The sequence below is a fragment of the Protopterus annectens genome, chromosome 9.part0 (assembly GCF_019279795.1).
Source record: "Protopterus annectens isolate FY-2018-M chromosome 9.part0, PAN1.0, whole genome shotgun sequence".
In the NCBI taxonomy this organism is placed as follows: Eukaryota; Metazoa; Chordata; order Ceratodontiformes; family Protopteridae; genus Protopterus; species Protopterus annectens.
The window spans coordinates 1,699,544,335-1,699,557,911 of record NC_056743.1 but is presented as its reverse complement, the minus strand read 5'-3'; positions in this window follow the sequence as shown (position 1 = coordinate 1,699,557,911).

The window sequence follows — 13,577 nt, the reverse complement described above, 5'->3', positions numbered from 1 at the left end:
TTATTCTGAATGACTTATAACTAGAATCTTCACCTATATACTTCAACTCCACAATTGTACAACAGTGAGGAAAAGTAAAAAAAAATGTTTTGCACCACCATTTCACACAACACAATGCAGTTTTGAAAATCCATGATTAAAACAAATCAACAACAAGCCACTTGCTCTAACTATGTGTATCCAGGTATAAAAAAGGAATGTGCTCTTGATAAATGACTCTTTCATTGAATGCCAAGCAATTAATATGGGTGAAACAACTTTAGTTGACAAAGGAGTTTCATCACTGCTGTGTGACCTGAGAGTAGGTCTATAATAAGTTTGGGGATGCGGGGGTGTCTCCCCAAAGGGGGGATTGTCCTCCTCCAAACAAAAACGTACTTCTGAATTTTGATGGAAGTTGTTTTGGAATTTTTTTTATCAATCTGCACTCAATGAAACAGTTGTCGATCGATTGACATGAACCCTGAATAAGCTGGTAGTATAGTACTGCAATTGCAAAGGGTATGTTGTTGTTGTCTTTCGGCTTTCCCCGGTTAGGGGTTGCCACAGCGGAACTCCGGTCTGCTAATGATTGGCAGCAGATTTGTGATGAATGCCGAGGTGCCAGCTCGACATTTAACCTTCAACGAAGGCATGCCCATTTACGCATGTCTTTCGAACGCCCATCCAACCGTGGGGAGGACATGCAGACTCCACACAGAAGGCACTCCCCACACTCCAGCCGAGAATCGAACGGGAGAACCTCTTGCTGTGAGGCAGCAACACTACTGCTGCACCACCATAACTCTATAATACATTGCAATTGCAAAGTGTATGTATAATGTATTATAGAGTTATGTTTATGAATCACAATATTTCATTGCTGGGGTGATAAATATGTCATATAGTCATGCAGCTTATAGGTTCATAGGTTCATACTAGGCTATCTGCCCTAGGGCATTTATAAGCCTAGCCAGAGTGTGTTTTGTTTTCTTTAATTTTGCTTGATGAGGGATGAGTAAAGAGGCACCATGACCTCCCCCTGATCTAGATGTGAACCTTCCTGCTTAGGTATATTATATAAAATTCTTTTCTAACCACTTGGCCAAGTTGCTCAAATGAGAGATAGATTGCAACTTGGGTGTTTTCCCACCTAATTACTTCTACTTTAGCGTGGATTACCACTGTGGTGTGGTAATTTGTGGGTGTTTTGTTTTGCCATAGGGGACACTTTTACACTTTTGCTGCCAGCCGGAGGCCATGGCTCAAGCACCAAAGGTTTCTCTCTCCCTTGCTTGGATTGGAGTACCACTCTTTGCATATCCTGTAGTAAGGCTGAGATTGGAAAGGTTTTATTTTGTTTTGGCTTTTCTCTTGTTCATTCAGACGATCCCGGGACACCGCCTGTCCCATTGATGTTTGCTTGGAGAGGCGGCTTTTACCTTTTAGCAGGAGATGTCAGCATCTGCTCAGCTGACTGAGCAGTTCCTAATGGGAGGGGTAGATTTTTGGTTTGCCTGGGAGGGTGGGGTTAGCATGTCTGCCAGTTTGTATTTGGATGTCTTTTGACTAATTAAGTGTTGTCATTTTGTCATTTGTGAGTCTTGTAACATTCCTTAAGAAAGCCTTGTGACCTAGTGTCCTGTGCTCCTTTTCTCGAAGCTGGTTTTTTTTTGCTCTATCATGTAGTAGCTTCCTCCCTCTATTGTATAGTTTGTTTATGGTTGGGGTCCACCAGACAGGATGTCTGCCTTTGAGGAGATGATTGTTTTGTTGGTTTGGGATTGGATTGTGATGATCCATGCATTCTGAAGGTGTTCATAAAATGCTAGATTCATTCTGCAGTCTGGGGCCGTGATTTACCAGGCCCGGCTTTGATTCCCAGTTTTGAGTTATGTATAACTTATTGCTGTACTGTTGCATTTAAGCGAGGCAGCGTATAAGCAATGATGTGTTCTTGCAATGACACAGGTCAGTGTTTGAAATCCGGTGAAAATTAGAATAGGAAGTGCATGTGCTGCTACTAGGCATACCTGAAATGGAGTTAGCGGGAGGAATCCAGAAAAGACCCCATAGCTGTTTTATGTACATAACAGAAAAATGAAGGAGGTTGCCAGGCTTAGTAAATATGGGATGGAAGTTACAAAGGGCTGGGAAAAACACAGGCATACTGATCGAATACTTTGTACCAGTCTTCAGCTGATGAAAACGTTGATGAAAAGTGTACTGATGCTCACGTGACTTAATGGACGTTTGTTCATGGATAATTAAGTAGTTATTTATAGTCTTTTGACAGATTCACACTTGCCATTATACAAGGAAGCAGACTTATCCCATAATAAGTACAAAACTGCTGCATCCTGCTCATTCTTTACAGTCAGAGCATATAATAGGGGCAAATACTGCATAATGGAAGTAGGTGGAGTGGCAAAGCTACACCATGAACAATAACTGCACTTGAAGCATTTTATTCATGGGCTGCAGTGCACACGCCATACATTTTGTCATTGAAAATACTGAAAACAGTTTGTGTATTATTGCCTGGTACGTTTCTCCATGGGTGGTTGAGCAGTAAATTAAAACAGTGCAGAAAGCGTCATCTCATTCCAGCTGACACTGTTCAGACAAGGGACATGGCAATGTTGACTGTGATTGAAAAACAATTTGCTGCTAGGTTACACAGACTGGTTAAAGTGGAAACTATTACAGCCAGAAGTACCCATTGTTGCAGAAGGCACACTTGTGACTGTATATTACTGTATCTGATGCATGTATATATTATTGTAAGTGATGCATGTATATTTATTGTTTGTCCCAGGGTGGTCTCTGTAAACATGGCATTACTAAGCAGAGTGTAAACCACCTCGGAGATACACTGTCACCCAAAAAGCACAACAAGGAAACCAGGCGATACCAAATTAAACATAAAAAACTCCTGTGAGTCGCCGTTAATTTAGTTGATTGTAAAAAAACACCGACGATGAAAAACAAAGATATTTTATTGATCTAAGTGCTTTTGTCCCTTCTTGTTTGATCGGGACTTCATCAAAGATAAAATCAAATACACTCACATCACTTCCTTATATAACAGAAGCAATTAAGCATGATTTCAATCTTAAAGCAGCATCCACCTAAAAATTGTACTCAGCAAATCATTGACCACATATAGTTTTTCGAAAGGATTGGTGCAGTAAGAATTACACTGACTGTTTATGGAATATGTCTGATAGAAGCAATACTTTTACTATTAAGAAAGTGGGCACATATAAATGTGGGATGTGTTCATTTTGTCCCTTTATACATGAAGGAGCAAGGGTTGCTGTTAAAAATATCGGTCTTAATAAGTCAAACTGTTTTGTGAATTGTATGTCTAAAGTTGTGATCAATTTAGCTTTGTGTCAAGTCTGTTTTCAGCACTGTATAGGTAAAACTGAAAGAGCACTCGAGGAATGTATTTATGAACATCTTTATGCCATTAAATAAACATAGTCCAGCTAATGCTCTTTGGAAGCATTTACAGACCAATCTGGGTCATAGTTTTAAGTTTTTTGGTTTGGATGTCTTGAAACATAACAATGGGGAGGTCCTTGGAAAATTCTGTTAGAAACCAGGGAACTTGAGTGGCAGATAAAATTACAAGCAATTGGTCCTAATGGACTGAATGAGGCAATTTCCATCATGCCAATATTAAAGTTAAAATCTATCAAATTTTAATGCATTTTAATTAACTTATTGTATGAATGTATTAATATACATTTTTATATGTTTTAGTATTTATATGTTTGTATACACACATGCAACATGTGAATGATGAGTAATTTGTTCTTATTCAATGATTTGCTGCATACAATTTTTAGGTGGGATGTTCCTTTAAGATTTAAATCACGCTTAATTGTTTCTATTATATAAGGAAGTGATGTGAGTGTATTTGGTTTTATCTCTGATGAAGTCCTGGTCAAACAAGAAGGGATGAAAGCTGAAAGCACTTATATTAAGAAAATTCTCTTTGTTTTTCATCTTTGGTGGTATTTTAAACTCAACAAAATTAACAGCTACTCATAGGAGTTTGTTAGGTTTAATTTGGTATTGCCTGGCTTCCTTGTTGTACTTTTTGGGTGACAGTGTATCTGCGAGGTGGTTTATATCCTGGTTGCCTTTGTGGTTCCTGGATTACTAGGCAGAATACATACTGTGTAAGTAGTTCCCTGAATGTACAACAGCATGTGCACTTTTGCAAAGATAAAGAAGGTAGTGTCACATACTACAGTTCACCAAAGGGAATGTCACTATTACTGTTTGAACAACGTGATGGAAAACAGACTAGGAACCTCACAGTGGATGGATTTTACTTTTTTTTTTTTTCCTGAGATGCAGTGATTTAAAGTTGATTATAATAAGTATAGAAGGACTCAGCAGTCAGTTTTTGGCATGGGGGAAACTTCACATATTTTTATTGCTTTTTTTTTTTTTTAATATTTTGGGGAATGCCATTTTGGTATTTATTTTCTTAAATGAGACTCCGTTCACTAAAATGTCTTTCTTTCTGAAAATTATACCACTCCCAACAATATCATACTATAGCTGTTACAAGCTGTAACGTTAGTAAGGAAAAGTAGTTGATTAGATACATTGGATTTCAGGGAGCTTCCAAGTGGAGCAGTAAATATGGTGTAACTGGAAAAGATGTAATTTTTGTAGTGACAGAAGGTTGAAAAGTTTGTAATCCTAGCACACTGTCTCCATTTTTATAATCCACATCGGTTACGCATTTTTGCATTCCAATCCTCAAATTCAGTTTTTTAAAACTGCACATACTATATTATGAAAATGAAAGCTTACATTAAAGATGTTCCTGAGCCAAATAAAAATATCTCAGTGGTACATAGGCACAATAAAACTACAGATTTCATAAGTTCCAATATTATCCAGTCAAAACTTTAAAATAATAAGCACCATGCTCCATATGAATTTGGATTCTGCTCGAAACAAGCAAACTGTAAATAACATTTAGTGTTTATTTTATTTATTTTCATTTGTTAACTGGGTTAGAATGTTGGTTTGCTTGGACCATTTTCAGGTTCAGCTTGAGGTGGATCAAAATCCAATACATTAATAACAATTGTGATACAGTAATCCCATTGAGCAGTAAATACAAAGATTCAGCACATTGCAATATTAAAATCAATATTAAATAGTAAATTAAACACAGGCCCCAGAATACTACCATCATTGTAGAGTTTTGGGAATATCAAATCAGTAATTGATTTGCAATATCTACAATTAGTGAGGTGAAAGAAGGCAGACACAGACAACAGGAAGAGGGGCTAAGTGTTAGAGGGAAACATTATGCCAAAAGGGTTGATTAGTGGGCACGAAGTGCTGATGTATGTAGTGTAGGGATTTGACTTAAAGGCGTTTAGTTACATACAGTTGATTTAAGAGTAGAGTAGTACTGTTTGTAAGTGTGTTTTAAGTGACAACAGCAATTTTGTAGCATAATGATTCCCATATGTAGGGAGCAGGGTAGAACAAATATGATTGGTGGAGTTTTTTAGATGGAAATGCACACAAACATCAAGTTGCATACATAAATGACTTGAGCACATATGCTCAAAGCTAACAAGTTTAGACAGAAAAATTCTAAAAAGCATCCTTTGCAATGGGACAAGTTCTCTTTGCTTCCTGCATGTGAGCCCTCTGAGGTAGGTGCAACTCAAAGAAAGAGCAAAACGACTTTCTCCTTCTCTGAGATGCTGTGATCTTGGAATCCATTTAGATAGCTACCTTCAGCCTACAAACATAACTCTTGTATATACTGAGAAAGCAAGTAGTAGAAGGTGCATTCTCAAACATTAAGGCTCGAATAACTGTGATAATCATGGTCTCATATGGAGCACCTGGATGCAAGCCATATTTACAAGAGATAATGCACGCTCTCAACAGTACAAACTTCTTGGCCATCGCAAGTTATACTGTAACTAGAAGGTTAAAACCCTGAGTCACTAAAATTGGAGTTTAACAAATTTCAGCTAAACAATAAAAAACTGCCACTTTGGTTTCACTGGCTTAATGACCAAGCAAGTGCATTTAACAGTTTTGCTGTATGTATCCAACATTTCATACTTTATTGCAACAATCAAATCAATGCAGTTCTGTAGTCTAGGTAAAGCAAGACATTGTTAGAGTTGTTCAAGACCTCAAAAGCTCTGCTACATGACATCACACCAGTATTAAACTGGGTGGTCTCACAAACACCAGTGTTCAACTGGGTGCTGTCACACACACACCAGTATTAAACTGGGTGCTCTCAATCTTATTTGACTGCAGGTTTACTAACATGGTGTACATTTGCTTCTTCAGTTGTGCTAGAGCATGCATTTTCATGCAGTTTGAAACCTGACTGCTTATACTACCTCAGCTCCATTTCCCAAGAACCACAGAACCAAAGCTACTGCAGCAAGATGTCATTTGCAAAATAGTAGCCTGGTATTTCAACAAGTATAATAACAGATAATCTGATGAAGTAACCCTCAAGAGCAGTCTAGTTTTCTGTTTAGCTACTCAAAAAATATGCATTCTCATGCAGACAATAGCTCTGCATTACCCCTGGGGTCCTTCTGGTATATTGGTATTCCTGGAATGATAGCTACATATATTTTTATAAGATGTAGAAGCTTTCAGTGAAAATACCTTTTTTTCAGTGTGTGTGTGTAACTCTACAGCACAGAAAGTATCTAGTCATTAAGTCAGATCACAAGGTGTACAATGAGTTAATGGATTAAACGATAATGCTTTAACAGAAGATTGAATTAATGAGGAGTTAGCAGGAAATTAATTTCAAAGCATTACTTTACATTAACCGTATGGGTTTAAAGACAGAAGATTCATCAAAACACTATAAATACAGGTCTGTACAAAGCAAGATAACGCGTGGAAGTGAGTAATGTGAGGACAGGCACTGTATCTGTGTTATATGACAGAAATGGACAGGAGGTCAGCAAAGGCTAGACTCCACACCACAAATGCTGCAAAAATAATGAGCAAGATGAACAAAAAAAGAGTTGTTGTGTCTTTCGGCTTTTCCTGGTTAGGGGTCGCCACAGCGGAACAAAAAAAGAGTAAGGAACATTATTCATGTGGCTGAGTGGAACATATTGCAATCGGTATATGTACAAGACGAAAAGGCACATAAATGAAATAAGGGACATACTAATGGGATGAAAGAAGCACAGAATATTTGTAATGATACTATAGAAAGATAAACAACGTTTGAGCACTGGGAAAATTAAAGATGATGTAGCAGATTTAAACTGTCAGAACCATCTTTGTTCATAGCTTGATGTTTATAAGCTAAAGAAAGGGAGTGAATTATGGAATATATGTGATGCATCTTTACTTTTTTTACAGTAAATCATCCAAATTTTGAGAACTGTGTTTATAAAGAAGCATAGGACCAAAAATTGAAAGGTCAGGGTGTTAGATTGTATTAATAGCAATTGCCAGCTGTTCACAAGCAAATCCCATACCTTCTCAATGTTTTATCCCTTATATAGGCATTACACGTGCTCACACACAAAACAGTTTATCTTACAGTGTGCTTTATGGAAGACAGATTAGCAGTCTAAATTCTTTTCTCTTTCCTTCACCATATCATTACTTGTATAGCTCTGCATAATGACAGGTCATGGGATCATAGGAAGTAGCTAGGCTAATGGCCCTAGGGCCCTTACAAGCTTAGCCAAGTTCTACCCTTATTCTACCCCATAGGTCACTGGACATGCACAGCTGGCACTGTTATCCCATGCTCAAATCACACACTTCTTTCTGAGGACATTCTGCTTCAGGTTCTGTCTGTCTGCGGTGGTTACTTTTTCCCTTTTCATATAAATTGGTTTCATTAGCAGAGGTGCTGTAAATTCCATCTTGCTGCACACATTTCATAGTGTCATGAGGAGGTTCTCCATTTGTAGCTGTTAATTACTCTTGCCAGTAATAAACAGCATCTTGTCAATTGGCTGTCAGTTCACGTGGTATATACTCCTCTATGATTGCTTCTTAGAACTGCTTCTGACTTATTTTAGTAAAGTTAGGACTTGATTTTTGTGTGCGGTTTCTTTATTTTCTTTAGTCCTGCTGCTTCAGCACATTTGGTATGTTTAGTTCATAATAAAGGAAGCATGTGAAAATGAAAGTGCATGCAACAACATATGTCACTTTTGTTGAATGTAGCATGTGATATCTTGTTAAAAAGTAAGGTTTCTAGTACTTGTTTAGCAAATCCACACTTAGCTTCATGGTATTCTATGAGTAGATCCATAGGATGTCTATGGATTCTCCCTCATTTGTCCACATCTTCTTGTGGTCAGGGTCTCCAACAGCATACACTCTTGGCCTTGAATTTCCTCTGTATGAGAACAGTAATAATCTGCCATTATCAGCTTTTAGATTTAATGCCCTCTTCCCTTCAGTTAAGAGATGATTTCTGTGTTAGTCACATTATACTGTATTATTATGTGGTTTTGTTACCGTAATGTGTTGTCTGTATACGCCACCATTAGATTTTACCATGAGATATGGTAAACGTCTCCAAATTGTAGTAGGCAGAGCCTGAAAAACAGTCAGGCTTGTACAACTGCTACAAAAATAAAAGGACTTACTTATTCTGAAAGTACTAACTATCCCACCCGCCCCCACTGCTCTAGATTTTTATAGCACCTGGCCCACTTCTACTCTCCACCCACACCACTTCCTCTCCCACACACCACACCATCACCCCTATCTATCTGCCCAGGCCAGCAGGGATAATTATCCCACTTATCCTACCACTCATTTGTGATTCACTGTGATCAAACAAGCTATGAGCACCTATCATTATCAGGCTTCCACTATCCCAATTATCCACTCCATCCCCCAAATCCCAGTACAAATTCCTTCCCCACCAAATAACCCAAAAAAAAAACACCAAATCCTTGCCTTAATAAACAACACCAAAACCGCAAACAAAACATAGTCTGAACAACAAGGTACACAACCCCTCATGCCATGCTAGCAACCTATCTACCTGACATCATGTGTCTAACTGAAACATGGCTTAAACCATCAACCAAAGACAGTCAGATAATGTCACCTGGGTTTTAACATATTCAGAGCTGACCGTAAAAGAGAAGAAAGGAGGTGGGATAGCTGTTAAATTGGATAGATAACAACTATCACAAAACAATAGTCCTGGGAGAGAGATGTTAGCATTGATTGGAATGCTCCACACAGTCAGTCCTACTTACTTTCTCCTCTCCATCACACTAGATAACAACTATCCACAAGAAACAATAGTCCTGGGAGATACCACATTTGATGGGAAACCAATGCATACAGTCCAATCAATCTTACTTAAATCTCCCCAGATTATAACCACTAAAAAATTTGACCCAGAACTTAAATACTGTAACTGGTCCTGGACTCTCATGCTCCAAAAGGGTATCTTAGAATCAAACTCACATAGCCCCCTGGTTAACCATAGAGACCAAAACCAAAATAACTCAAAATTCTAGGCAGGATTGAACAAACTTCTCCAACCATGAAAAAAACTAGCTAACTACCTAAAGCCCTCAGCTGATCTTCTACCAGCAGAATACAAATATGGAAAATATCTCAAGGTGGTACATCCACTGAACTCTCTAACTATAGACCAATAGCCATATTATCACCACTTGCCAAAATTATGGAAAAGTGTGTGCATAACCAACTAATATCCTATCTCATCCAAAACAAGCTACTAACTGACTGTCAGCATGGTTTTAGACCCCCATCATAGCACCCTACTGCCCTCCTGTCTTTTACCGAGAAAGAAAACCGCAACCGAATAACAAAAAATATTCCTCGGCTCTCTTTTCTAGATATGTCCAGCTTCTTCTCAAAACCTTAGAAACCTTACATCTAGACACCCAAGTCCTAAACTGGTTTCAGGCCTACCTCGTTAGGTGACAAACAGCAGTTATGTTGGCAGAACAAGCTCTCCTGCCTACTACCAAACAGCCTCATCTGTTCTAATCCCATCCTTGATAACCTTCTAACAACTACCCAACACTGCTTTACTATAGTTGAAAATTGGCTAACTGACCATCAACTCTTCTTAAACCCAAAACCCAACTACTTCTCTTTCACCCAACCAACCCAACACCTTTCACACAATTCACTATTCAATCCAACAATGGTACTATTATCTCTCCTTCTACCAACGCTAAACTATTAGGAGTAAACATTGACAATAAACTGCGATTTGACACCCACATCAACCAAACTATTAAAATGGTAAACAAAAACTAGGGTCTTTATATAGATTAAAACCTTCCTAACTCCAGCCGCTAGACTAGCTACTGCACCTCCTATCCACCCTACTATACGCCCCCATCCTTACGAAACCTCAACAAATCGGACCTCAATCATCTCTCCACTTGTTATGATTCATCACTGCCCTACCCTATAGAACACACCACTGTATTAACCTGAAAAAACTTGACTGGCTAGAACTCCCTAATCTTCTCCTGAAATACCAACTCATAGAAGCCTTTAAAATCCTGAAACATCCAGAGAACACCCCTGCACTAAAAAACATACTAACCCCCTACTCCAACCTAAGTTCTCTTCGCTCATCTGACAAGCTCCTAATACAAACCAGCAAGTCCCATAACCTAGGTGGGGATACATTGTACTCCAATGTTATTAGCAAGGTGTGGAATTCTCTTCCAAATATGCTAACGTCTTTACCATCACTAGCTCTATTCAAAAAAAGAACTAAAAATCCACTACAAATCTCACTGGCTTTGTCCTTGTATGAACCCAGACTAAGATTACCATGAGGAATTTCACATACAAGTGGGGAATTATTGTCATAGTCAACCAAGTGTCAATTCAACTGAATATAATGAAATGTAACCAAATGTAGCTTCCTTTGTAATAATCTAAAAAAAACTATGTAATTGTCTTTATGTCTTTTTAATATGTAATTGTCTTCATGTCTTTTTAATAATATGTCATTTTAAAAATGGACATGTATCCAGTCGGACTATCCCGGTCAACAAATGTAAAATAAATAAATAAAATAAATAAAATAATACAGTTCATCAAAACAGCACTTCTGTCCTGACAAATAGCCAATATGCCACAGATTTCCCCATGCCAACATAACCCCCTAGTCCTATACTAAATGGATTGAGTTATGGGACAGGGATGACTCATCCTCATTCTAATTGTTGTTGTCAGGTCTATGTTTAATTGTAAAATGAAAAAGCTAGAGTGACAAAGCCTCCCTATATAATTTGGTACTCACATCCTATTACTTGTATGCATGGTCAGTTACAAAAGTGAAGCTACATCCCAGGAAGTAATATTGCAATGATGATAGTGCCCATATAATAGTGACACATTCTCACTGTATGGCAGAGTATCATAACTCAGCCTTACATATATTCCCGCAGGTAATGTACAGCAGGTGTTGTGCTCTTTATCACGTACTTCCTGAAATAATATGGCTCTACTTCAAATGCATTGCAGTGCAAAATAAAATGTGTATAATATTAGTGGCAATGAACGCTTGATCTGAACGTAAATTAGCTTTCATTTGGTTAAGTGCCTCATCAGCTGTTATGATCCACCTGATCTCATCAGCTGTTATGATCCACCTGATCTCTATGGGCACCTTTCCTTTTGCAATGTCCATCAGGGTAGGATAAGAAAAGTGTAGAAGAATTTCTGTAAATGACTGCTAGTTCTAGAAATGTTTCACTTGTTTGGTGCTGTACAGAGGCCACTTTTTGAGAGCTTTTGTTCTGTCTGTTTGGGATCTAATTACTTGTACTCCCTATCATGTACCCTAAGTACCTGGATTCTGTAAACAATGATACTGTTGGCAGCTTTAACTATAAGTTGTAGCTATCTTACATACTGTAGTTCAGTATGGCTTGCACTGTGGATAAATGTGACCTCCAATCTTCTGAATAAATGACTGTGTCATCAAGGTATGTAACTGAGTACCTGGCATGAGGTTTTAGAACTTTATCCATGATCATTTGAAAAGAAGTCAAAACTCCATGAATTCCAAATGTTAGGACAGTATATTGAAAAATATATTTTAGTGGGGAGTGCTAACTTCTCTTTGGCTTCAAGAGTGAGGTGAATCTTCCTGTAGCTGTTGCTTAAATCTTGGGTGGTCAAAACCTTGCTATGCCAAGCTGCTCTGTGAGATCATACACTCATGGCATTGGAGAGGTGTTAAATTTAGACATCTCATTCAGCTTCCATTTCAACATCCTGTGATAGCTTGTTGTTGTTCTTGAATTTCAGTTCTGCTGAGATGGGTTCCACTTCCACACTGTTGGATATTTTCCTTTTCCTCAGGCGACTGTCACATCCGTTGTAAATTCTTCTTTTTCCAAGAAGTCAATCTGCTTCAACAGTTTCCTCCATGTTTCAGAAATATTAATATTTGAACTAGCACCCCATTTTTTTCAGGTGCTGCCTCATAAATCCTGTTTTCAGTACTGTCCCATTAACCTTCTTGTTTTGATTCCCTTCAGTCAACTGTTCGTCTTTTGAACAGTTTCCGATTTAATTCTGTCTTCAGCCTGTTATTGCTATCACCAATCCTCATTAGTAGACTTTACCAATGGACCCACAAGATATATGGTTATCTGTTTGAGTGGGACTTTAACAATAGGCATAAATATCACTAAACTCTTAATCTCAGGCTGTGGTACGGTCTTTTGCCATTCTTGGCAAGCTGCATAGAAGCTTTCATTATCTTTCACTAAACCAGGTCAGTAAAACCTAGCTAAAATTCTTATCCTTTTTTCTTTTTTGCATACTCTGTCCTCACAACATTTGGCAACATTCCAGTTTTGTCATACATGCTTTAAGAGGGTTTGGAACTAATATTTCGTGTAAATTTCTTTCTTTATCTTTTTCACCCTATTCAGTAAGTCATTCTTCAGCTCAGAATAAGATCACGGGACGGATTAAATTGTTCATCTGTTTTTCTTCCTCCTTCGCTTTTTGTCTGTCCCTGCATAATTAATTATTTTTCCCTCTGTGCTATCTTAAAAAATTCATTGCTTATTTGCAAATTTGCCAGGTCAAAACCACTTCCATTAATACACTGGTATGACAAAATAGTGGCTTTGTTCGCCTATGAACATAGGCATAAGAGTTTCTTCACCTTTTTCTTCCTCTGCAAAAAGATGCTAGTGATTTTCCACTGTTCTTGGTTTTGACATCTTTAATTTTACCTCAGAATGTTTGGTTTCTGTAGGTATCTTTTGCTAAGGTTCTGTTTTTTAACTTGTCTTCTATTTTACAGAGGGGAACTTGGGACTCTTCATGTTCCGTTTCTCCTCTTAGTGGGTTTGCTGATATGTTTTTTCCATTTTTACACAGATATCCATCATTACTTATAATGTTTGTAATCTTCTTACAAAGCTCCTTGCCATGTCCCATGAGTTCTCTTTAAATTTCTGTACTGACTTTTTTAAATAATTTCACAATTGATATTTTCTGATATCTCAGTAACTGGATTCTGCTAAGACACATTTTCTCTATTTTACAGT